The sequence below is a fragment of the Gorilla gorilla genome, chromosome 20 (assembly GCF_029281585.2).
Source record: "Gorilla gorilla gorilla isolate KB3781 chromosome 20, NHGRI_mGorGor1-v2.1_pri, whole genome shotgun sequence".
NCBI lineage: Eukaryota > Metazoa > Chordata > Mammalia > Primates > Hominidae > Gorilla > Gorilla gorilla.
In genome coordinates, this window is record NC_073244.2 from 5,470,661 (window position 1) to 5,494,206 (window position 23,546).

The 23,546-nt window shown below is 43.6% G+C and overlaps 1 protein-coding gene across 1 annotated transcript in view; it reads right to left on the minus strand.

The window, feature by feature from the left end:
• Positions 1 to 22,112, minus strand: part of LOC129528719 (solute carrier family 35 member F5-like) — a 53,151-nt gene extending 31,039 nt beyond the window's left edge. The window contains exons 1-9 of the mRNA XM_063701893.1: positions 22,034 to 22,112; positions 19,385 to 19,554; positions 17,280 to 17,338; positions 16,936 to 17,035; positions 15,674 to 16,195; positions 11,053 to 11,175; positions 8,548 to 9,039; positions 7,639 to 7,703; positions 943 to 1,133 (exon numbers count right to left, since the gene is read on the minus strand). The gene's annotated coding sequence lies outside the window, so the exon portion shown is untranslated. The remainder of the gene's footprint in view (positions 1 to 942; positions 1,134 to 7,638; positions 7,704 to 8,547; positions 9,040 to 11,052; positions 11,176 to 15,673; positions 16,196 to 16,935; positions 17,036 to 17,279; positions 17,339 to 19,384; positions 19,555 to 22,033) is intronic.
• Positions 22,113 to 23,546: the final 1,434 nt, after the last annotated feature.

Consider the following 23,546-nt stretch of genomic DNA (forward strand, 5'->3'; position numbering starts at 1 on the left):
ATACCCTGTGCTGGCAAAGGTGCAGTGAAATGGGCACTTTCTTATACTATGAGGGGTGTTTACATTGTGTATAAGCCTTCCCGGGTAAAGCCTGTCAATTTTTTAAAATAATGGAGACAGGGTCTCACCATACTGCCATACTGCCTCCTCCAACTCTTGGCCTCAAGCAATCCTCCTCTCTTAGCCTCCCAAAGTGCTAAGATTATAGCTGGGAGGCACCCAAAACCCTGTCAATTTACATCAAGGGTAATGAGAATGTCCATTCACCATGACTCACAGTAATCTTACTTCTGGGGAGACAATTCAATCTAAACAAAAGGTCATCTGTACAAACACAGTAAAAATCTGGGAGTAACTGAAGACAGAGTTGGTAAGTGAAATAAGAAACAGTTCTAAGAAATTAAACTATGATATCAATAGGCACCTGGTATAAAATTTCAGTTGATGTTAGCTGCTACTTTTTTGTTGTTTTGAGACAGGGTCTCACTCTGTCACCCAGGCTGCAGTGCAGAGGCCTGATCATGACTCATTGCAGTCTCAGCCTCCCTGGGCTCAAGTGATCCTCCCACCTCAGCCTCCCAAGTAGCTGGGAATACAGGAACATGCCACCACACTAGGCTAATTCATGTATTTTTCTGTAGGGATGGTGACTCCCCCTTTGTTTCCAAGGCCTATCGCAAACTCTTGGCCTCAAGCCATCCTCCTGCCTCAGCCTCCCAAAGTGTTCTGATTACCAGTGTGAGCCACCACACCTGGCCAGCTGCTACTTTTAGCAATATTATTATTATTATTCCACTCAATTAAAAATTATTATTTTCAAGGCTACGCAACAGTATGTATCCTACAGCGTAATTGTAAAAACATATACAGTCGCCGTCCCTCAGTATACAGAATTAGTTCCAGCCCCCATCTCTGCATATACCAAAATCCATGCTTACTCACGTTTCGCTGTCACCTCTCTGGAATCCACGTATACGAAAATTCCAAATATTAGTTGGGCATAGTGGCAAGCACCTGTAGTCTCAGCCACGTGGGAGGTTGAGGTGGGAGGATCGCTTCAGCCTGGAAGGTTGAGGCTGCAGTCAGCTGCGATAGCACTACTACACTCCAGCCTTGGACAACAGAGTGAGACCCTGTCTCAGAGAAAAAAAACAAAATAAAACAGGTTAGAAATTGTAATGAGGTCTGTTGGACAAAATTCCATATAAGCAAAGTATAAATAAATAAAGCAAATCGTGATAAATTAGTACGACTGACTTTCTGGAGTTTCTGACAACAAAAGTAAGGAAAATGCAGAACACAAAGACAGAGAGTAAAAAGAGAAATTAGGAAAGCATTCTACATGTTTAATAGGAAGACACTGGCCGTGTTCGTGCAACAGCAGTATGTCATGACATGACATACCTTGGAGAGAAGTTAACAGATGAGGAAGTTGATAAAAATCATCAGAGAAGCAAAATACTGGTAGCAACACTCAAGTAAACCACGAAATTTCCATAACTTATGTCAGCAAAGTGGGAATATTGTACAGTGTGTGTTGAAGTTCCTATACAACATTGTTTATCTGCTGTTTGTTTGCTTGTAAGGAATGTATATACTAAAAGTTCTTCTTGCTGTCAAAAGAATATGTGTGAATAAGTCATTTTAACTTATTCTTCGTTTTTCTTTTATCTTCCTGCCATCATCCCACAGCCTTACTTTAGAAATTTTTTCTTTAGAAAATTGAACAAGTGCTCCTTGTGGTGGCACATACCTCTAGGATGGGAGGCAGGGGTGGAAGGGTCACTTGAGGCCATTAGTTTGACACCAGCCTGGCCAACAAAGTGAGACCCCATGTCTACAAAACAATTTAAAAATTAGCCAAGTATCGTCATGTATACCTACAGTCCTAGCTACTCAGGAGGCTCAGGTAGGAGTACCCTTAGCCCAGGAGTTCAAGGCTGCAGTGAGCTGTGATAGCACTACTGTACTCAAGCCTGGGTGACAGGGTGAGACCCCATCTCCTAAAATAAAAAACAAAGAAAAAAAGTAGTTCAAGTAGCAAGCTGTATGTGGCTTAGTCTGAATATTTGTAAACTAGAAATTCTCAATCTTTTGGGGTCTAACATCCCTTTACCTTTTTTAACTTTATTGAAGATCTCTAAGACTATCTCTTTCTGTAGATAATTATATTAAAACTAGAAAATAAGACCCAAATTTTTAAATATTATTCATCACATATTAAAGCCATTACATGTTGATATAAGATTTTAAAAATATTTAATATTCATTACATATTAATAATAAAACCATTACATGTTGATATAATACTTTTTTTTCTTTGAGACAAAGTCTGTTCTCTTGCCCAGGCTGGAGTGAAGTGGCTCAATCTCAGCTCATTGCAACCTCCGCCCCGCAGGTTCAAGTGATTCTCCTACCTCAGCCTCCCAAGTAGCTGGGATTACAGGCGTCCACTACCATGTGCAGCTAATTATTGTATTTTCTTTGTAGAGAAGGAGTTTCACCATGTTGGCAAGGCTAGTCTTGAACTCTTGACCTCAGATGATCCACCCGCCTGGGTCTCCCTAAGTGCTGGGATTACAGGTGTGAGCCACCGCGCCCACCCCGATTAATGTATCTTTTAAAACACTGATTAGCCAGGCAACAACACCGGGCAGGGGTCTCCTCATTCCCAGCGATGCAAACCCCACTGCACGGCTGACGGGTTTCAAGGGCTGCAGAGCCAAAAGGCTCTGACTTGAGATATTATTTTACTTGTATTTTTATTTATATTGTGAGACAGGTACTGCTCTGTCACCCAGACTGGAGTGCAGCTGTGCATTTACAGCTCGCTGCAGCCTCGACCTCCTGGGCTCAAGCCATCTTCCTGCCTCAGTTCCCCAGTAGCTGGTAGTACAGTTGAGTGTCACCATGCCTGGTTATGTTTTAAATTTTTTTGTAGAGTGAGGGTTCTTGCTATGTTGCCCAAGCTGGCCTCAAACTCCTGACCTCAAGAGATCTGCCCACTTCAGCCTCCTGAGTAGCTGAAACTACAAGTACACATCACCATGCCTAGCTACATTTATTTCATTTTGAAAAATATTTTTGTAAAGAGCAGATCTTGCTGTGTTGTCCAGGCTGGTCTTGAACACCTGCCCTTAAAAGATACTCGCACCTCTGCTTACCAAAGAGCTGGGACTACAGGCATGAGCCATTGCAATCAGCCTGAAGAGATTTCTTTAATCTAGCATCCCATACTTGGTAGGATTGGGAAAGGCAGTAGTGTTTTTTAAAATTACTTAATAATTTCAGTAACAATCAAACTCAACCTTGACCACTGCCTTCTCTCACACCCCATATCCGGTCTGTCAGGAAATCCTGTTGATTGTCTTCGATATCTACTAAAGATCCCCACCCAGCAACTCCCTGGCTTCCTCCCCTACTTCTCCCCTCTGACCATCTCTCAACACCACCACAACCCTGGTCAGGACCACCATCATCTCCCGCCTGGATGTTGCCAAAGCTTGGCCCCCATGCTTCTATCACATCTTCCCACAGTCTTTCTCAACTCAGCAGCCAGAGAATGCTTTTAAATCGGGAGACAGATCATGTCGCCTCTCTGCTCAGAACCCTCCCGCAGTTCCCATCTCAGTCAGAGTAAAAGCCAAAGCCCCAGCAATAACCTCCCAGGGCTTATGTGATCTGTACTGATCCCCACCCAGCAACTCCCTGGCTCCCTCCCCTAATTCTCTTCCTCTCTCCATCTGCTCCATGGGCCTCCTTCCAGAGCCAGAGACACACCTCAGACAGTTTATTCTATTGTTTCTGCCTACAATCCTCTTCCCTCAGCACCTTGGCCACATCCTTCCCCTCCTTCAAATCTTTACTCAATTTTCACTTAGGAGGCCACCCCTGACTATTCTATTTAACATTGCCATCTGTCCCCATGCCCACCATGCTCATTTCTTCTTTCTTTACTTTCTTCTTTCTTTTTTTCAAGATCTCACTGTCACCAAGGCTGGAGTGCAGTGGCGAAATCACAGCTCACTGCAACCTCAAATTTCCAGGCTCAAGCGATCCTCCCACCTCAGCCTCCCGAGTACCTGGGACTCCAGGTTCATGCCACCATGCCTGGCTAAATTTTTTAGTATTTTATTTTATTTTATTTTATTTTGAGACAGAGTTTCACTCTTCTTGCCCAGGCTGTAGTGCAACGGTGCGATCCCGGCTCACTGCAACCTCCACCTCCCAGATTCAAGTGATTCTCCTGCCTCAGCCTTCCAAGTAGCTGGGATTACAGGTGTGTGCCACCACGCCCAGCTAATTTTTGTATTTTTAGTAGAGCCGGGATTTCACAATGTTGGCCAGGCTGGTGTCAAACTCCTGACCTCAGGTAATCTGCCCGCTTCGGCCTCCCAAAGTGCTGGAATTACAGGCGTGAGCCACCATGCCTGGCCAATTTTTTCATTTTTTGTAGAGACAAGGTCTTACTATGTTGCCCAGACTGGTCTTGAACTCCTGGCCTCAAGTGATCCTCCTGCCTAAATTCCTAAAGTGCTGGGATTACCGGCATGAGCCATCATGCCTGGCTTCATGTTCATTTCTTCTTGCTGCTGCAACATAGTTTGCAGTTTCCTACATTTAGTGGCTTAAAGCACCACAAATCTACCATCTTACAGTTCTAGGGGCCAGAAACCCAAACTAGGTCTATTAAGGCTAAAGTCAAGGTGTCAGCAGGGCTGCATTCCTTCTGGAGACTCTAATATGTTCCCTTGGCTTTTCCAGCTTCTAGAAGCCACCCCCATTCCTTGGATCATGGCCCCTGACTCCATCTTCAAAGCCAGAGGTGAAGCATCTTCAAATCTCCCTCTCTTACCTCTGCTTTCATCACCACATCTCCTGCTCCAATTCTGAGTCTCCTACTCTCTTTTTTTTAAAAAGACCCTTGTGATTGCTGGGCATGGGGGCTCCCACCCAGAATCCCAACACTTTGGGAGGTCAAGGCAGGAGGAACACTTGAGGCCCGAAGTTTGAAACTAGCATGAAAAACAGTGAGACCACCCCCTCTAGAAAAAAATAAAAATAAATATTAGCCCGACATGGTGGTATGCGCCTGTAGTCCCAGCTCCTTGAGAGGCTGAGGTGAGACAATCGATTTAGCCCAGGAGTTTGAGATCAGCCTGGACAACATAACTCAATCTCATCTCTACAAGGACGAGGTGGGAGGATCACTTGAGCCCAGGAATTTGTGGCCAGCCTGGGCAACAAAAGAAGACCCCATCTGGCCAACACGGCCAACCTGGCCACCATGGCAAAACTCTGACTCTACAAAAATGAGCTGGGCATGGGTGACATGCATGTGTAGTCCTAGCTACTTGGGAGGTTGAGATGGGAGGATTGCCTGATCTCAGGAGGCCAAAGCTATAGTGAGCTATGATCACATCTGTGCACTCCAGCCTGGATGACACAGGAGATTCTGTCTCAAAAAAAAGAAAAGAAATATATATTTAATCTCTGTCCCTGGTTCCTGGCACAGAGCTTCTAAAGCTCTTACAAAGACCTCAGTGATAGATGTGACAGGAACATCTTTTGTTTTAATATTTGGTCTTGGTCCAAGGTTTCTAACACAAGAGCCTCTAAGAACTTTGGGATCTCCAGCATGGTAAGAATGCATTTGGGGATGTTGTTGAGATGACTGGGTGACTGCAAGCTCCTAAATTTCTTCAAGAGGAGGGCTGATTACCACGCAACCACATGGTAAGAGGCTTGGAACTTTCAGCCTCATGCACTGAACTCCAGGAGGAAGAGGGGCTGGAGACCGACTTAATCACCAACAGCCAAAGATTTTATCAATCATGCTTGCATAATAAAGCCTCCATAAACACCCTGAACGGGGTTTGCAGAGCTTTCAGGGTTGCTGGACACAGGAGATGCTGGGAGGGTCGCATGTTCAACAGAGGGCATGGGAGCTCTGTGCCCCTCCGAACTTAATTTGCCCTGGGTATCTTTCTTTTTTTTGAGACAGGATCAGGCTCTTTTGTCCAAGCTAGAGTGCAGTGGCACAATCTCAGCTTACTGTAACCTAAGCCTCCCCAGTCCCCAGCTCAAGGTATCCTCTCATCTCAGCTTCCCTAGTAGTTGGAACTCTAGGTGCACAACACCACACCGGTTATTATTATTATTTTTTAATTTTTTATAGAGACAGGTTTTCACCATGTTGCCCAGGCTGGTCTCAAACTCCTGAGTTTAAGCGATCCTCCCACCTTGGCCTCCCAAAGTGCTGAGATTACAGGCATGAGCCACTGCATCCAGCATGAACGTCTCTTTCATTGACTGTTTCTGAGATGTATCCTTCACAATCAACCAGTAATAGGAAATGAACTGGCCAGATGTGGTGGCTCACATCTGTAATCCCAGCACTTTCAGAGGCTGAGGTGGGAGGATCACTTGAGACCAGGAATTTGTGGCCAGCCTGGCCAACACAACAAGACCCCATCTATACAAAAAATAAAAGAAACTAGCCAGATGTGGTGGTGCAGGCATGTAGTCTCAGCTACTAGGGAGCCTGAGGTGGGAGAACCACTGGAGCCCAGACAATCAAGGCTGCAATGAGCTATGACTGCACCATTGCACACCAGCCTGGGCAACAAAATAAGACCCTCTCTCTCAGAAAAAAAGAAAATAAACTGTTTTTCTGAGTTCCGTAAACTGTTCTAGCAAATTATTAAACCCAAGAAGACAGTTATGGGAACCCCCGATTGGTAACAGGTTGGTCAAAAGTATGGTGACAACTTAGGACTTGCCATTGGCATCTGAAGTGAGGATGGCCTCGTGGGACTGAGCCCCTAACTTGTGGGGTCTGTGCTAACTCCAGGTAGTGTCAGAATAAAGTCATGGGATACCCAGTTAATATCCAGAGCACTGAAGAATTTGGTGTAGAAACTCCATACATACATTCAGTCAGAAGTGTGTGAGTAGAGACAAACATGGGCTTTTCTGTCACCTACCTGCTTAACTGCATAGGAGAGGCAATATGTGGTGCTCATGAACAAAGCAAACATTAAAGTCAGACCAGACCCAACATTTGACTCAGTCTTAATATCCAGGTGAGCCTGTGCAAATCATTCATTATTCCTAAGGCTTCATCACTCCATTCATAAAATGGAGATAACTGTGGCACCTACATGTGATTCTGTGAGAATTAACGAAATACTATGCTTGGGGTTATTGTGATCATTATACCTGTTCCAAACTATTTGACAAGGACAGTGATGGATGAAGACATCAAAAAATCAGAAACTGCAATGAGGTCTCTCAGGCAAAGTTCCATACAAGCAAATTACTGTGTCTACAAAGCATTCCTGCCACACTTAATTCACCATTCCCTGAACAAAATACGCCATCTTCGTTGTTCAGGTCTGTACGGTGCTGGTTTCCCTTCCCGGGCAGTTTGCGCTATCCCATCCAGGCCCATTCCCCATCCCTCCACCTCCCCCTTCCCTCCCCACTCTCATACAACTCTTCCTCATCTTTCAGGACTTGGCTTCAATGTCACCTTAACTGGAAGCTTCTCTCACTCTCCAGAAGAGCTTCCCATTGCACTTGATGCATGCACTATTATTTGATCATTTTTAAGTTACAGTCCAAATCTTTTTGTACCTGAATAACATGTTGCCCAGTCAGTCTCTCTTCCTGGATTCAGAAGTCCTTCATGGTAGATCCAGCTGGAAGTGACAAAAAGACATCTTTTGACATAAAGGGATGACACAGACAGACATAAGTTCTTAAATGTCTTAAATGTTATGTGAAAGTTAAACAGAATTCAAAGACTTGTGGGGAACACTTAGGAATTTACTGGGAATGTCATAAAGGGTTAATTTGTATTTTATTTTATTTTTTGAGACAGTCTCATTCTGTCACCTAGGCTGGAGTGCAGTGGTGCAATCAGGCTCACTGCAGCCTTGACCACCTGGGCTCAAGCAATCTCACTTAATTTTTATTTGGTTTAAGAAAGTCTTGGTTGAAGGTGGTGGCTTATGCCTGTAATCTCAGCACTTTGGGAGGCTGAGAGAGGTATATTACTTGAGGCCAGGAGCTTGAGATCAGCCTGGGCAATATATTAAGACCCTGCCTCTACCAAAAAACAGAGTGAATGTGTGGAAGACAATTTTTCCACAGACTGGGAGTGAGGGAATAATTTCAGGATGATTCAAGTGCATTACATATATTGTGCACTTTATTTCTATTATTACTACATAGTAATATATAATGAAATGATCCTACAACTCACTATAACGTAGACTCAGTGGGATCTCTGAGCTTGTTTTCCTGCAACTAGACTGTCCATCTGGGGTGATGGGAGACAGTAACAGAATATCAGGCATTAGATTCTCATAAGGAGTACACAACCTAGATCCCTCACATGCACACTTCACAACAGAGTTTGTGCTTCTATGAGAATCTAATGCTGCTGCTGATCTGACAGGACATGGAGCTCAGGTGGTCATGCAAGCGATGGGAGGGGCTAGAAATACAGATGAAGTTTCCCTTCACTCGCCTGCTGCTCACCTCCAGCTCTGTGGCCCTGTGGTTGGAGACCGCTGCTCAAGTGCATTTCAAAGGATCCATCCCACGCCATTCTTCAGAGTCATCTTTACTGCTGCAGTGGTCAACTTGTAGCACCCCTAAGCTCGCAGGACATATGCTTCAACTGGCATTTCACAATCAACAGTATGTGGCAGCTTGAGTCATTGTGAGCTCACTTCCTGGAAATCACCAGCATCCCATATCCCATTAGCAAGGAGCTCAGCACTGCTCCTTGGATAACCAAACCTATTCCCAAATCCCATCTGTGTGCGTCTATCTCCTGGTACCCTTCCTAGCATCAATTCTGTATTTGTAGGAGTCCAATCAGGAGACACAAACCACTCAAAAGTTTAAACTAGAATGAGCAAGATGGCTCACACCTGTAATCCCAGCACTCTGGGAGGCCAAAGTGGGTGGACTGCTTTGAGCTCAGGAGTTTGAGAACAGTCTGGGAAACACGGCGAAACCTCGTCTCTACAAAAAACACAAAAATCAGCTGGGTGTGGTGGCACTTACCTGTAATCCCAGCTACTCAGGAGGCTGAGGCAGGAGAATTGCTTGAGCCTGGCAGGTGGAGGCTGCAGTGAGCAGAGGTTGTGCCACTGTACTCCAGCCTGGGTGACAGTGTGAGACCTGGTATCAAAAAGAAAAAACGTACATATATATATATATATATGTAAATTTAATATAAAAAGTATTAATTTTGGCCAGGCAAAATGGCTCATGCCTGTAATCCCAGCACTTTGGGAGGCCAAGGCAGACAGATCACCTGAGGTCAGGAGTTCGAGACCAGCCTGACCAGCATAGAGAAACCCCATCTCTACTAAAAATACAAAATTAGCTGGGCATGGTGGCACATGCCTGTAATCCCAACTACTCGGGAGGCTGAGGCAGGAGAATCGCTTGAACCCGGCAGGTGGAGGTTGCGCTGAGCCGAGATAGCGCCATTGCACTCCAGCCTGGGCAGCAAGAGTGAAACTCCATCTCAAAAAAAAAAAAAAAAAGATTAATTTTTACAGAGGATCAGCACAATGAGGGACACACTAGCACAAAGTAAAGACAACTCTAGAGAATACGGAACTAGCAGAGGCCAGGCATTGTGGCTCATGCCTGTAATCCCAGCAATTTGGGAAGCCTAGGCAGGAGGATTGCTTGAGGCCAAGAGTTGGAGACCAATCAGTGCTAAATAGTGAGACTCTGTGTCTACCAAAAAAAAGAGACATTAGCCAGGTGTGGTGGTGGTGCACACCCATAGTTCCAGCTACTTGGGAGTCTGGGATGGGAGAAATCCCTTGAGCCTGGGAAGTCTACACTACAGTGAGCCAAGATTGTGCCACTGCACTCCAGCCTGGGCAACAGAGTGAGACCCTGTCTTAGAAAGAAAAAAGAAAAGAAAGTGTTAATCCCCCTATGGGAATCTCCTCTTCTCCTGCCCTCTCTGGAACCTCACTTGTCGGTTCTTCCTCCCACTTTCCTGTATCTTTAACCTATCCCCCACTTTTAGCTCCTTCCCATCATCATTTAAATTACTCAAACTTCTTCCGTTTTAAAAACCTCTCCCTAAACTCAGGGAGAGGTCTCCTGCACACCCATTGAGCCATCTGCTCTCCCTGGTGCCTTCTCTATAGCAGCCTGAGCCATGTCTCTAATCCATGAATCTCATCATGTTACTCCCCCATTTACATCACTTCTCCTTGCCTCAGGGATTAAGTCCAAACTCCTTAACAGCCCCTGCTCTGCCCTGCCTTGCAAGGCAGCCTCACTGCTTGCCCCTCTCCATTTCATCTGCTATGGAGTCCAACTGAGCCTCATCTGCCCCTTGAACACACACTCTTTCTCCTCTGGGAGTCTCTGAAGTGGGTAATATCCTCTGCTTATAATATGCTTCCCCTTAAACCTCTACTCTCTTCCTAGCTAGCTTTGACTCCTCTGTCACTTGTCCGCTTTGGCATCACCTCCTCATAGAAGACTTCTTTGACTACCGAGATTCTCAGGAGCATGGCAGGTGAAGTGCTCCTCCCATGAATGGATGGAGATTAGGGAGTGTGTGTTATTCATGCTTAATTCACCAGTGCTTAGCTGAGTACCTGGCATAAAATAGTTACTGTGGTGGCCAAAGTAATGACCCCCACCACCACCAATTGCTCATGTCCTATGTTACACAGCACAATTACATAGGAAGGGGGAATTAAGAGTGCAGATAAAATAAATGTTGCTCATCAGCTGACCTTAAAACAAGATTATCCTGGAGTATCTAGGAGAGCCCATGTAATTACAAGCATTCTTTAAAACTGGAAGAGGGAGGCAGAAGGTTAAGAACCAGAGACGGTGGGCACAATGGCTCATGCCTGTAATACCAGTACTTTGGGAGGCCAGGGCAGGAAAATCCCTTGAGTGCAGGAGTTCAAGGTCAGCCGTGGCAACATACTGAGGTCCCATCTCTACAACAAAATAAAAACAAAATTCACTGAGTGTCACGATGCTTACCTGTAGTCCCAGCTACGGGAAGGCTGACATGGTAGGATTGCTTCAGCCTGGGAGTTTGAGGCTATAATGAGCCATGATAGGAGCACTGAACTCCATCCTGAGTGACAGGGCAAGGTCCTGTTTCTGAAGAAAAAAAGGACATTGGAATCAGGGTCCTCTCCATCCTGAGGTGCCTACAAGGCATCTCTCTCTGCAAACGAGTAAACATCACCCTCCAACTCCTTACAGAGTGGAGCAACAGGAAAACTCCTTCCTCATTTCTGTGCTGCTTGGGAGGCCTGGACAGCCCAATAACCAGCTCCTTGCTGATGAAGCAATCAGGAAATGGCTCGAGTTGAGCTAAGGAGAATTTGGGTCCTTCTTTTGGTTCTCAGTAGGCAGGGTAGGGGCCAGGCATGGTGGCTCATACCTGTAATCCTTGCACTGTGGGGGGCCAAGGTGAGAGGATTGCTTGAGGCCAGGAGCTCAAGACCAGCCTGGACAACATAGCAAGACCTGGGTGGCATACACCTGTGGTCCCTACTACTTGGTAGGATGAGGTGGGAGGATTGATCACTTGATCCCAGGAGTTTCAGGCTGCAGTGAGCCATGATCACACCACTGCACTTCAGCCTGGGTGACAGAGCCAGACCATGTCACAAAAAGTTAGAAAGAAAGAAAAAAGAGAGAGAGGGAGAGAGACTATACACAGGCACCACCACATTTGGCTAATTTTTAAATATTCTGTAGAGACAAGGTCTTGCTATGTTGCCCAGGCTAGTCTAAAACTCCTGGCATCAGGCTGGGCATGGTGGCTCATGCTTGTAATCCCAGCACTTTGGGAAGCTAAGGCAGGCAAATCACCTGAAGTCTGGAGTTTCAGACCAGCCTGGCCAACATGGTGAAACTCTGACTCTATCAAAAATACAAAAATTAGCTGGGCAGTAGTGGCGTGTACCTGTAGTCTCACCTACTCGGGAGGCTGAGGCAGGAGAATCACTTGAACCTGGGAGGTGGACGTTGCAGTGGACCCCATCACTGCACTCCACCCTGGGTGACAGAGCAAGACTCTGTCAAAAACAACAAGAGCAATAACAAAAACAAAACAACAACAACAACAAAAAAACTCCTGGCATCTAGACATCTTCCTGTCTTAGCCTCCCAATGCCCTGGGATTATACTGTTTCCTATAATTGAAGACACTTGTTCTTATACTGCTTTAAGGTATAAAGGAAGAAAAAAAAACGGATAATGGCAAATGTTGGTGAAGGCCGGGCATGGTGGCAGCCTGTAATTCCAGAACTTATGGAGGCTGATGAACTTAGGTAGAACCTTGTTTACTAGAGTATTAGGCATGGGTTTGGGCAACTATTCTAACCAGAGAAACTGGCTTCAGTGAGGGCAAGTTGGCAATCCAAGGTATAGCATGCATAGGGCTGGCAAAATTCAGGGTGACTGAAGCAAAAGCTTCAGAACCAGAAAGACCACATCTGGGGGTAGAGCACAAAACTCTCAAGAGATGAATCTTTGTAAGAGTGAGGCAGAACTACATAGCATTTTTAGGAGATCTGTTGGTGCCCAGCAAGAGCTCCAAATGGGCTATATGCAGGGATGCAGGCTGTAGTCTCAGGAGAGGAGGGTCACAAAAGTCATTCAGTCCAAGACCTCAAACTGTGTTCTCTACTAAAAGGAATCAAGGTTCCCTAGAGAAATGGCTGACTCCATGTATGGTGCAGTATATTGATCCTGGAACATCTTTTTTGCCAGAAAGCAAGGAAGCCATCAAAGTCCAACAGGATCACGTCAAAAAGACATGAAAGTCAGCTTGAAGAGATAATTATTAACCTAGATGAGACAATGTAAGCATCCAAAACAATAAAGACTGCAATGGCCTGAAATACATCAAATGCAAACAATAATCTATGAGTTCATAATGGTATTCACAAAAACAAACTACTGGTCACTAGAGGGAAGGTTACTAGGTCACTAACTTACTACTCTGAAAAGTGACTTAAGATGAGAGGTAGGGTGGAGAATTAGCTATTTATTCAGTCTCTCCTGTACAAACATAAATTTTTAGGGAGATTGAAGCAGACGAAACAAATCTGGAAAAATGGAGGTAACTGCTTAATCTGCGGGTTGGGTGCATGGAGGTTCAACATATTTCTTTTGTGTATATTTGAACCCCCTACAAAAAAACCACAAGACAGAATGTGAGCCAAGCAGCTTAGGGTTTAGGCAAGGCTTCTGCCTACAAGAGACACCAGGATATGAGGGGTAGTTTTAGCCCTAATGGGCTGAGCCAACTGGAGGTATATAGGGAAGTGCTAAATTGCAGAGGTATCATGTTGCCCAGCACTTGATCAAATCCTAGATCCTAGGTCTGCTTGGTAGCATGCTTCCTAGGTAGTGGATCTGAGGCTACCTATAAAACTTCCTCTGCAGTCATAATTCGCTCAGAAACTACAAAAGTGCTTGCTCTTGAAAATGGAGTCTTTGTCCATTTCATGCTTCTATAAAAGAATACCACAGACTGCATAATTTATAAAAAGGAAAAAAGGAAGGAAAGAAAAAAGGAAGGAAGGAGGGAAGGAGGGAAAAAGGGAAAGAGGGAAGGAAAGGAAGGAAGGGAAAGAAGGAAAGGAAGGAAGGGAAAGAGAGAAAGAGGGAAGGAGGAAGGGAGGGAAGGAGGGAGGGAGGGAGGGAGAGAGAGAGGGAGGGAGGGGAAGGGAAGAAAAGGGAAGAGAAGGGAAAGGAGGAAGAAAAGGAAAGGAAAGGAATAAATTTTATTTCTTAACAGTTCTGGATGTTAGGAAGTCCAAGGTTGAGGGGCCTGCATCTGGTAAGGGTCTTCTTGCTGCATCATCCCACTACAGAAGGCAGAAGGAAAAGAGAGTGCAAGAAAGCAAGAGGGCAAAAGGGGCTGAACTCTGTTTTATAATAAGCCCACTCTGTGATTACTAATCTATTACCACAATAACAACATTAACTCATTCATGAAGGCTATTTTATTAGGCCCCACATCCCAACTGTTGCATTGAGGATTGAGTTTCCAGCACATAAACTTTGGGGGACACATTTAAACCATAGCAGAGCACTTAGGTTAATTCAACTAAGAGGAGCTGGGAAAATCAAAGGCATGAGAAAGACAGCAAAAGCTAGCAGAGAGAAATGCATAGGTTAAGGAAAAAAGTCACAGTGAATCCTGTAGTGCAGGCTACTTTATCAAAAGCACCTAAAAAAGATCTCATTAACTCCCCCAGCTCACCTCCACCCACATCTAAAGAGCCACACACAGCACCACCAAAGGCAGCACAATGAGAACAGCATTCTCCTCAACAGACAAGCTGGGAGTATCTAGACACCTGACCTCAATAGCTCCAGAACAGCCCTAAAACATTTCCTCCCTAACCACCACTCAAGTCACCAGCTTGGAAAGTATTAAGAAAACCCAAATCCTGACACACCACTATGAAACAACTTAAAACAGCAAAGAACAACCCATTTAAACAGCAATGCCAGCTGTTGGGAAAAAAAGGAACAATGAGTAGAGGAGAAACAGAACTCTCGGGGTCCACCAAGACCCAGTTTCTCAGCTTCAGCACTTTTAAATGCAGAATCCATACCCCTCTGGGGCCTGTGGAGCTCCACAAGGCATGTCGTCCTCAAAGATAAATGAGCAGGCAAGCTGGCTAGAAAACCACTAAGGGTATTATTCTTTAAAGAATCTTTATAGGGTCAAAGAGGAATGGGTCTTAACTGGCTATGTGAACTCCCCACAGATTCTGAGGATGATGTCAGTATCCCTTTCCAGATGTGTTTAACACTTTGCAGTCACTTGTATTCCTGCCACTGAGTGCCAGTGCTTTGCTAATTTGAACTGATTCCAGCTCATGCTGACCCCAGCTCCCTGGATGTTACCATTAGCCAAGACTGTCACCCATACTGTACCCTTTCAAAGAGTCCTAAAAACAGCTCTTCACCTACTCTTCCAAGACAAGTAAAAATGTCTGCCAAAGAAATGGGGAAAAAAGATTCAGAGAGTGAAAACAATTAATATACTAACAAGAGAGCAAAAAGCAAAGGGGGAGGAGAAACTAGGAAAATCATAGATGGGCTCTCACCTATTTCCAAAGCTGGGCTAATGTCCTTTTGCTTGTGTCTGAATAAGGCACCAATTTTAAGCTGCTAATGAAAAAAAAAGAAAAAGAGAAAGAAGCAGGCCCAGGCTGGGCGCAGTCACTCATGCCTGTAATCCCAGCACTTTGGGAGGCCGAGGCGGGTGGATCACCCAAGGTCAGGAGTTCTAGACCAGCCTGGTCAACATGGTGAAACACCATCTCTACTAAAAATACAAAAAATTAGCCAGGCACGGTGGCGCATGCCTGTAAATCCAGCTACTAACGAGGCTGAGGCAGGAGAATTGCTTGAACCTGGAAGGCAGAGAATGTAGTGACCTGAGATCACGTCATTGCCCTCAAGCCACGGCAATGAGAACAAAATTCGGTAAAAACAAAACAAAACAAAACAAAACCACCATAAAATAACTCAGACTTAATTAAATACAACCCTAGTGGTGAATGACTAAAGATGGATTACTCATAACAGAGATAACAGTCCAATAAGAATCCAGGAATCTTACCTTTTAATAACAAAAAAAAATCCTTTCCTTCGAAAGTAACATCCTCTCAAGGCCAGGAATTCCATTAGTAGAAAGCCTTCCTAAAAAACAAAATTCCTGGCCAGGCATGGGTTCACGTCTGTAATCTCAGCACTATGGGAGGCCGAGGCGGGAAGATCACTTGATGTCAGGAGTCGAGGCGGGAAGATCACTTGACGTCAGGAGTTCGAGACTGGCCCGGCCAACATGGTGAAACCCCATCTCCACTAAAAATACAAAAATTAGCCTGGTGTGGTGGTGGGCACCTGTAATCCCAGCGACTTGGGAGGCTAAGGCAGGAGAATTTCTTGAACCCAGGAGGCAGAGGTTGCAGTGACCAGCAAGGTTGCGCCACTGCACCCCAGCCTGGGCAATAAGAGTGAAAACTCCATCTCAAAAAAAAAAAAAATCCTTTGGGAAGGCCTTCTACATAAAAATCTTCAACATGAGACTGGAAAAAAGGGTATGGGATCATCACCGGACCTTTGGCTTTTACAGCTCGAGCTATAAGAACAAAAAGAAAAAGGGATATCATTTAAACACAGTATGTAGAAAAGAATAATTATTGAATCTGTACTGGTCTTTAACTTTTACACTTTGATCTTTAATTCTGTTATTGTGATTGAGTCCAAAGAAAAATAGTATGAGTAAAATAAAAAGAACAGCAAAAATGCTAATATTCTGTTTACCAAAGTCTGTAGTGAAATATCCCATTAAATCCAAGTGCAGTGACACACCCATAATCCCAAGCACTTTGGGAGGCTGAGGCGGGTGAATCTCCTGAAGTCAGGAGTTCAAGGCCAGCCTGGCCAACATGGTGAAACCCCAACTCTACTACAAATACAAAAATTAGGCAGGCGTGGTGGCAGAGGCCTGTAATCCCAGCTACTTAGGAGGCTGAGGCAGGGAGAATTGCTTGAACCCAGGAGGTGAGCTTGCCATGAGCTGAGATCATACCACTGCACTCCAGCGTGGGCGACAGAACAAAACTTCAACCTCCAAAAAAAAAAAAAAAACAGCTAGCAGGTGACATTTGCTATGGGGAGACTAGGGATATGATCCTGCTGCAATCCTTCCATTTTAGTAAATCTAAACTGTGTGAATCCATTCTGTTTTGTCCCCACTCCACTCCAGAGCCAAAACAAGAAAATCAATTATATTTCTAGTTCTTTAAAAACATATCTAACTAAATCATCTAATTAAAAGATAATATGCATGGTTCCATACTCTAAAAGAAAACTTACGTCCTGCATATCATGGACATTTGATGAATGCTTATTCAGTTGACTGGTGTAGACTTCAATAATAACCTGTTCAATGCATTATGCCAGATGAATCTTGCATCTCAAAAGTAGAACAAATATTGTTCGTTCAGTTTTGTCTACCCATAAATGCAATATTTACTAATAAAAAGAAAATGTTTATTGTTCTAGAGAGTATGAGAATTTTGACAACATGAATTCTCCTGTCCTAGGACATAATTAATACTTAGAGGCATACTATTTCATGTGGAAGCTACCATTAAATCAATGTTAAGTGTTAATTACCTCACATAATCTTCTAATCTGACTTAAGACTGAAGACATACCTCACAAAGCTGATTTATCAAGTAGTAAATCTTCACCTGTTGAATTCATAAGTTCATGTCTGAAAGGTGAGAATAAATACTTAATATTCACTAGACAATATTCAACAAAGTAATATCCATTAGTACATATTTAATATTTCATCATGAACTGCGGGTGTGAAGAGAAAAGACAGGCTGGGCACAGTGGCTCACACCTGTAATCCCAGCAGTTTGGGAGGCCGAGGCAGGCAGATCATGAGGTCAGGAGTTCAAGACCAGCCTGGCCAACATGGTAAAACCACGTCTGTACTAAAAGTACAATAATTAGCTGGGCATGGTGGCAGGCAACTGTAATCCCAGCTACTCGGGAGGCTGAGGCAGGAGAATTGCCTAAACCCAGGAGGTGGAGGTTGCAGAAACCATTATCACGCCACTGCATTCCAGCCTGGGCAAGAGAGCAAGATTCTGTCTCAATCAATCAATCAATAAAAATATAAGGAGGAAGCATTTACTGTGTATATGTCTGGTATTATGTGAAGCACTTTACTATCTTATCAAATCTTCGGGACAGATCTTCAGTTCTCATGACCACAAAAGAGGATACTAAAGCTCAGACAGGAGAAGAGACGTGGCCAGCCTGTGTCCCCAGGGCCTATGGTCTTACCACTAGGTTACAGTGTTTCCAGATATCACATGTTGTGAGGTTTTTGCTTTAAAATGAACCAAAATAAACCAAAGGTGAAAACGGCATAAGCTATTAAAAAGTGGGAGAAACACTAAGAGAACCTTAAGCATGTAACTAAAAATATTATGGAAATGTTATTGAATTCATTAGCAAATTTAGTGCTAGGTTTTCATTGAGGAGTAGGTTATATTACTCATCATGAAGAAAAATGTTCACTTTAAGTACATTAACATAAATACCATCAATATTGTTTATCATGTTTAAATGTTCACTTAAAGCAATTCAGTTAAAATTCTGCATATCATACAATTTTATAGTTTGCTAGTAGGTTACAAGTAAATAGTCACCCAAATAAAAACATCATGTTTTCCACTGGTTGTTGCTCTTTTTAGGTGAGCATTTGATGTATACCAACAGAGAGAGGATAATAACAAATCGCTAATTTCTTTCATCACTATATAAAGGTGGCTTCAGGATAGAATAGTATCAGGGCGATGATGAATTTGAAATCTAACATCAATTCAGTGATGCATCAAGATAAAAGTAGAGACAATAGGGGCACCTTGGTGAGTACTGAACATTTTATTTATTTATTTATTTTGAGATGGAGTTTTGCTCTTTTTGCCCAGGCTAGAGTGCAATGGTGCAACCTCGGCTCACCGCAACCTCTGCCTCCTGGGTTCAAGCGATTCTCCTGCCTTGGCCTCCCGAATAGCTGGGATTACAGACATGCGCCACCACACCCGTCTAATTTTGTATTTTTAGTAGAGACGGGGTTTCTCCATGTTGGTCAGGCTGGTCTCGAACTCCCGACGTAGATATCTGCCTGCCTTGGCCTCCCAAAGTGCTGGGATTACAGGTGTGAGCCACCGCGCCCAGATGAATTCCAAATTTAACAAAGCAGACTAAGAGAAACAATTCATTTAAAAAAATAATATTTGGCCAGGCATGGCGGCTCACACCTGTAATCCCAGCACTTTGGGAGGCTGAGGTGAGTGGATCAGGAGGTCAGCAGTTCAACACCAGCCTAGCCAAGATCATGAAACCCCGTCTCTACTAAAAATACAAAAATCAGCCAGGCGTGGTGGCTGGTGCCTGTAATCCTAGCTGCTCAGGAGGCTGAGGCAGAGAACTGCTTGAACCCAGGAGGCGGAGGTTGCAGTGAGCCGAGATCGTGCCACTGCACTCCAGCCTGGGCGACAGAGTGAGGCTCCGTCTCAAAAAAAATAAATAAATAATTCAATGAAATCCCTAAGATCCAGGGCTTTGCAATAAATATGTAAATAAATTTCCAATCTCCATACTGAAAGTTTAAAAGAAATGCTAACTAATAACTAAAGAAATACAACTTTTCCTCAGCTTTGCAGCAATCTAGAAACAAAGTGTGTAGACACTACAAAGCACCTTACAAGGAGAAACGTGTAAGGATGGCATGACTCACCGGCAGCCCTGGGATTGTCCACGGTACCCCCATGATGAACAGTAACTCCATTGTGTAAACGCCCATGAACATAAGATTACAGGACTTTTCCAGTTTAGACATACCATATTTTCTTTCAGACAATTCTTCAATTTGTTTACGTAGATCAGCGATACGATGATTCCATTTCTCTGAAAATCAAGCAAAAGTTGCTTCTCAATACTACATCCCTATGTCAGAGCAGCACTAACGTATAATGACTGCTTTCATATATTTTACATTCAAACAGTCCATATCATTTTATTGCTTTCAAGAAAAAATTTCCCCTTTTTGGTGGTTCTTAGAATTGCTTTAATGTGAGACTATTAGAGAAGCTGAAAAGCAGGAGGGCAGAAAAGTTCAATCAAATTAAACACAATAACAGGGAGGTCACAATAAGGAGGTCTCCAGGGGTCTTTTAGCAAACTTCCTAAAACATGTCTCAGCTGTGTGAAATAAGACTTTACAGCAGCCAGGTGCAGTGGTGCACGCCTCTAATCCCAGCACTTTGGCAGCAGAGGCAGGCGGATCACTTTGACCTCAGGGCAACACAGCCAAAACCCCCCACCCTAGCCCTAACCCCACCCCATCCCTACCAAAACTACAAAACAGAAGGGCATGGAAGCTGTATTGGAAGCGATGGTGTGGACTAGATCAGTCATAGGGCATAGTGTGGATATTACTACATTAGTATTGGAAGCGATGGTGTGGACTAGATCAGTGATACGTCATGCTGTGGATATTATTATATTAGCATTGGAAGCGATGGTGTGGATTAGATCAGTGATAGGGCATGGTGTGGATATTATTACATTAGTATTGGAAGCGATGGTGTGGACTAGATCAGTGATAGGGCATCGTCTGGATATTACTACATTACTATTGGAAGCGATGGTGTGGACTAGATCAGTGATAGGGCATGGTGGGGATATTATTACATTAGTACTGGAAGCGATGGAGTGGACTAGATCAGTGATAGGGCATGGTTTGGATATTACTACATTAGTAGTGGAAGCGATGGTGAGGATTAGATCAGTGATAGGGCATGCTGTGGATATTACTACATTACTATTGGAAGCAATGGTGTGGACTAGATCAGTGTTAGGGCATGGTGTGGATATTATTACATCAGTATTGGAAGCGATGGTGTGGATTAGATCAGTGATACGGCATGGTGTGGATCTTACTACATTAGTATTGGAAGCAATGCTGTGGAGTAGATCATTGACAGGGCATGGTGTGGATATTATTACATTAGTATTGGAAGCGATGGTGTGGACTAGATCAGTGATAGGGCATCGTCTGGATATTATTACATTAGTATTGGAAGAGATGGTGTGGATTAGATCAGTGATAGGGCATGGTGGGGATATTACTACATTAGTATTGGAAGTGATGGTGTGGCTTAGATCAGTGATAGGGCATGGTGTGGATATTACTACCTTAGTATTGGAAGCGATGGTGTGGATTAGATCAGTTATAGGGCATGGTGTGGATGTTATTACATTAGTATTGAAAGCGATGGTGTGCACTAGATCAGTGATAGGGCATGGTGTGGATATTACTACATTAGTATTGGAAGCGATGGTGTGGATTAGATCAGTGATAGGGCATGGTGTGGATATTATTACATTAGTATTGGAAGCGACGCTGTGGACTAGATCAGTGATAGGGCATGGTGTGGATATTATTACATTAGTATTGGAAGCGATGGTGTGGAGTAGATCAGTGATAGGGCATGGTGCGGATATTACTACATTAGTATTGGAAGTGATGGTGTGGATTAGATCAGTGATAGGGCATGGTGTGCATATTACTACATTAGTATTGGAAGCGATGGTGTGGACTAGATCAGTGATAGGGCAAGGTGTCGATATTACTACATTAGTATTGGAAGGGATGGTGTGGATTAGATCAGTTATAGGGCATGGTGTGGATATTATTACATTAGTATTGAAAGCGATGGTGTGCACTAGATCAGTGATAGGGCATGGTGTGGATATTACTACCTTAGTATTGGAAGTGATGGTGTGGATTAGATCAGTGATAGGGCATGGTGTGGATATTACTACCTTAGTATTGGAAGCGATGGTGTGGATTAGATCAGTTATAGGGCATGGTGTAGATATTATTACATTAGTATTGAAAGCGATGGTGTGCACTAGATCAGTGATAGGGCATGGTGTGGATATTACTACGTTAGTATTTGAAGCGATGGTGTGGACTAGATCAGTGATAGGGCATGGTGTGGATATTACTGCATTAGTATTGGAAGCGATGGTGCGGATTAGATCAGTGTTGGGGCATGGTGTGGATATTATTACATTAGTATTGGAAGCGATGGTGTGGATTACATCAGTGTTAGTGCATGGTGTGGATACTATATGGCTGTTAGGGCACGGTGTGGATATCATAGTAATGTAGGGCACAGTGTGATTATTATATTAGAGGCCACTGTAAGAATATATGTTAGCAGCCACTGTGTCTTGGACATTGACAATGATGTTAGGGTGTAGTCCAAACAGTGAGATTTGGGGGTTTTATTTTTCTAGATGGATTTCTTCCTCTGCTGAGTGCTCTAAAGACTCACTCCTTGGCACTCAGGGCCGTGGACAGGAGCTTTTTACTCACCAATGAAGAACACCAAGGTAACACGACCCTCGTGCTGCCCTGAGGAAGTTGAGGCTCCTCGCTGCTTCTGGCACCTCAGCGGGAAGTTGGTTGGGGCGGGATCGCGCGCCCTCTGGTGGCTCCGTGGTTCAGCACAGACGCTCTTGTCACAGTTTCTCGGCAGATGTGCGCCCCCTCCTGGCTGTCCTGAAATACCTATAAAATTCAATATTCAGTTTATTCAGTGTCATAATTTTGGAAATTCAAACCGAAGTAAAGGCCACTATATCCGTACCCTTCCCATAAATGGTGATGGAAGAATTATTTGGAAGCCATATCGAATGAAATGACTCTATACACAAATTAAAACAGAAAAACCTACTCAAAATAGTCCAGAGACTACAACTTCAAAGGCAAAACTATAAACAATCTAAAAGAAAACCTAAGAGACATTGGATCTGGTGTTGAGTTTTAATACACAGCATCAAGTGCCAATTCGTGAAAATACTGAGAACAGACTTTATAAAACTAAATTTTCTACTATGAAAAACCCTATTCAGAGAACAAAAAGACAAGACACACTGTGAGAAGATATTTACAAAATACAAACGTGGTTTTAAAAACTGTATTGAAAATACACAAAGAACTCTTCAAACGAACACTAAGAAAACTAAAAACCCAAATAAAACTGGGTAAATATCTGAACAGACATCCAGCCAAATAAAATATATAGATAGCAGGCCAGGTGTGGTGGCTCATGCCTATAACCCCAGCACTTTGGGAGGCTGAGGCGGGTGAGTCACCTGAGGTCAGGAATTTGAGATCAGCCTGGCCAACATAGTGATACCCCCTCTCTACTAAAAATACAAAAAAATTAGCCAGGCATGGTGGTGGGTGCCTGTAATCCCAGCTACTTGGGAGGCTGATGCAAGAGAATTGCTTGAACATCAGAGGTGGAGGTTGCAGTGACCGAAGATCATGCCACTGCACTCCAGCCTGAGTGACAGAATGAGACTCTATCTCAATTTAAAAAAAAGAAAAAAGAAAAAAAAAGAAAATACACAGATAGCACATAATCACACAAAAGGATGCTCAATATATCTCATTAGGAGACTGCAATTTAAAATAATGCTGAGATATCACTGCACACCTAGTACAACTGTGGGACTCTTAAAAAATCTCAACAGTAACAATTGGAGGTTGAAGAACAATAGGTACGGCCATTCATTACTGGCAGAATGCATGAATGGGTACAGCCACTTTGGGAAATAGTTTGACAGTTTTTCCCAAAGATAAACAAGTCTTACCTTACAATCCAACAAATGCACCCCTAAATTGTGTATGTTTAGACAGCTGCTTTGAAAAATTATGTTCAAAAAAAACTAGCATGTAATTATATATGAGCCACTCTACTCATAATGGCCAAAACTTGAAGTAATCAGAACGTTCTTCAATAGCTGAATGCATAATCAATTTGAAGTACAACCATGCAATGGAATACCATTCACCAACAGAAAGGAATGAACTGTCAATC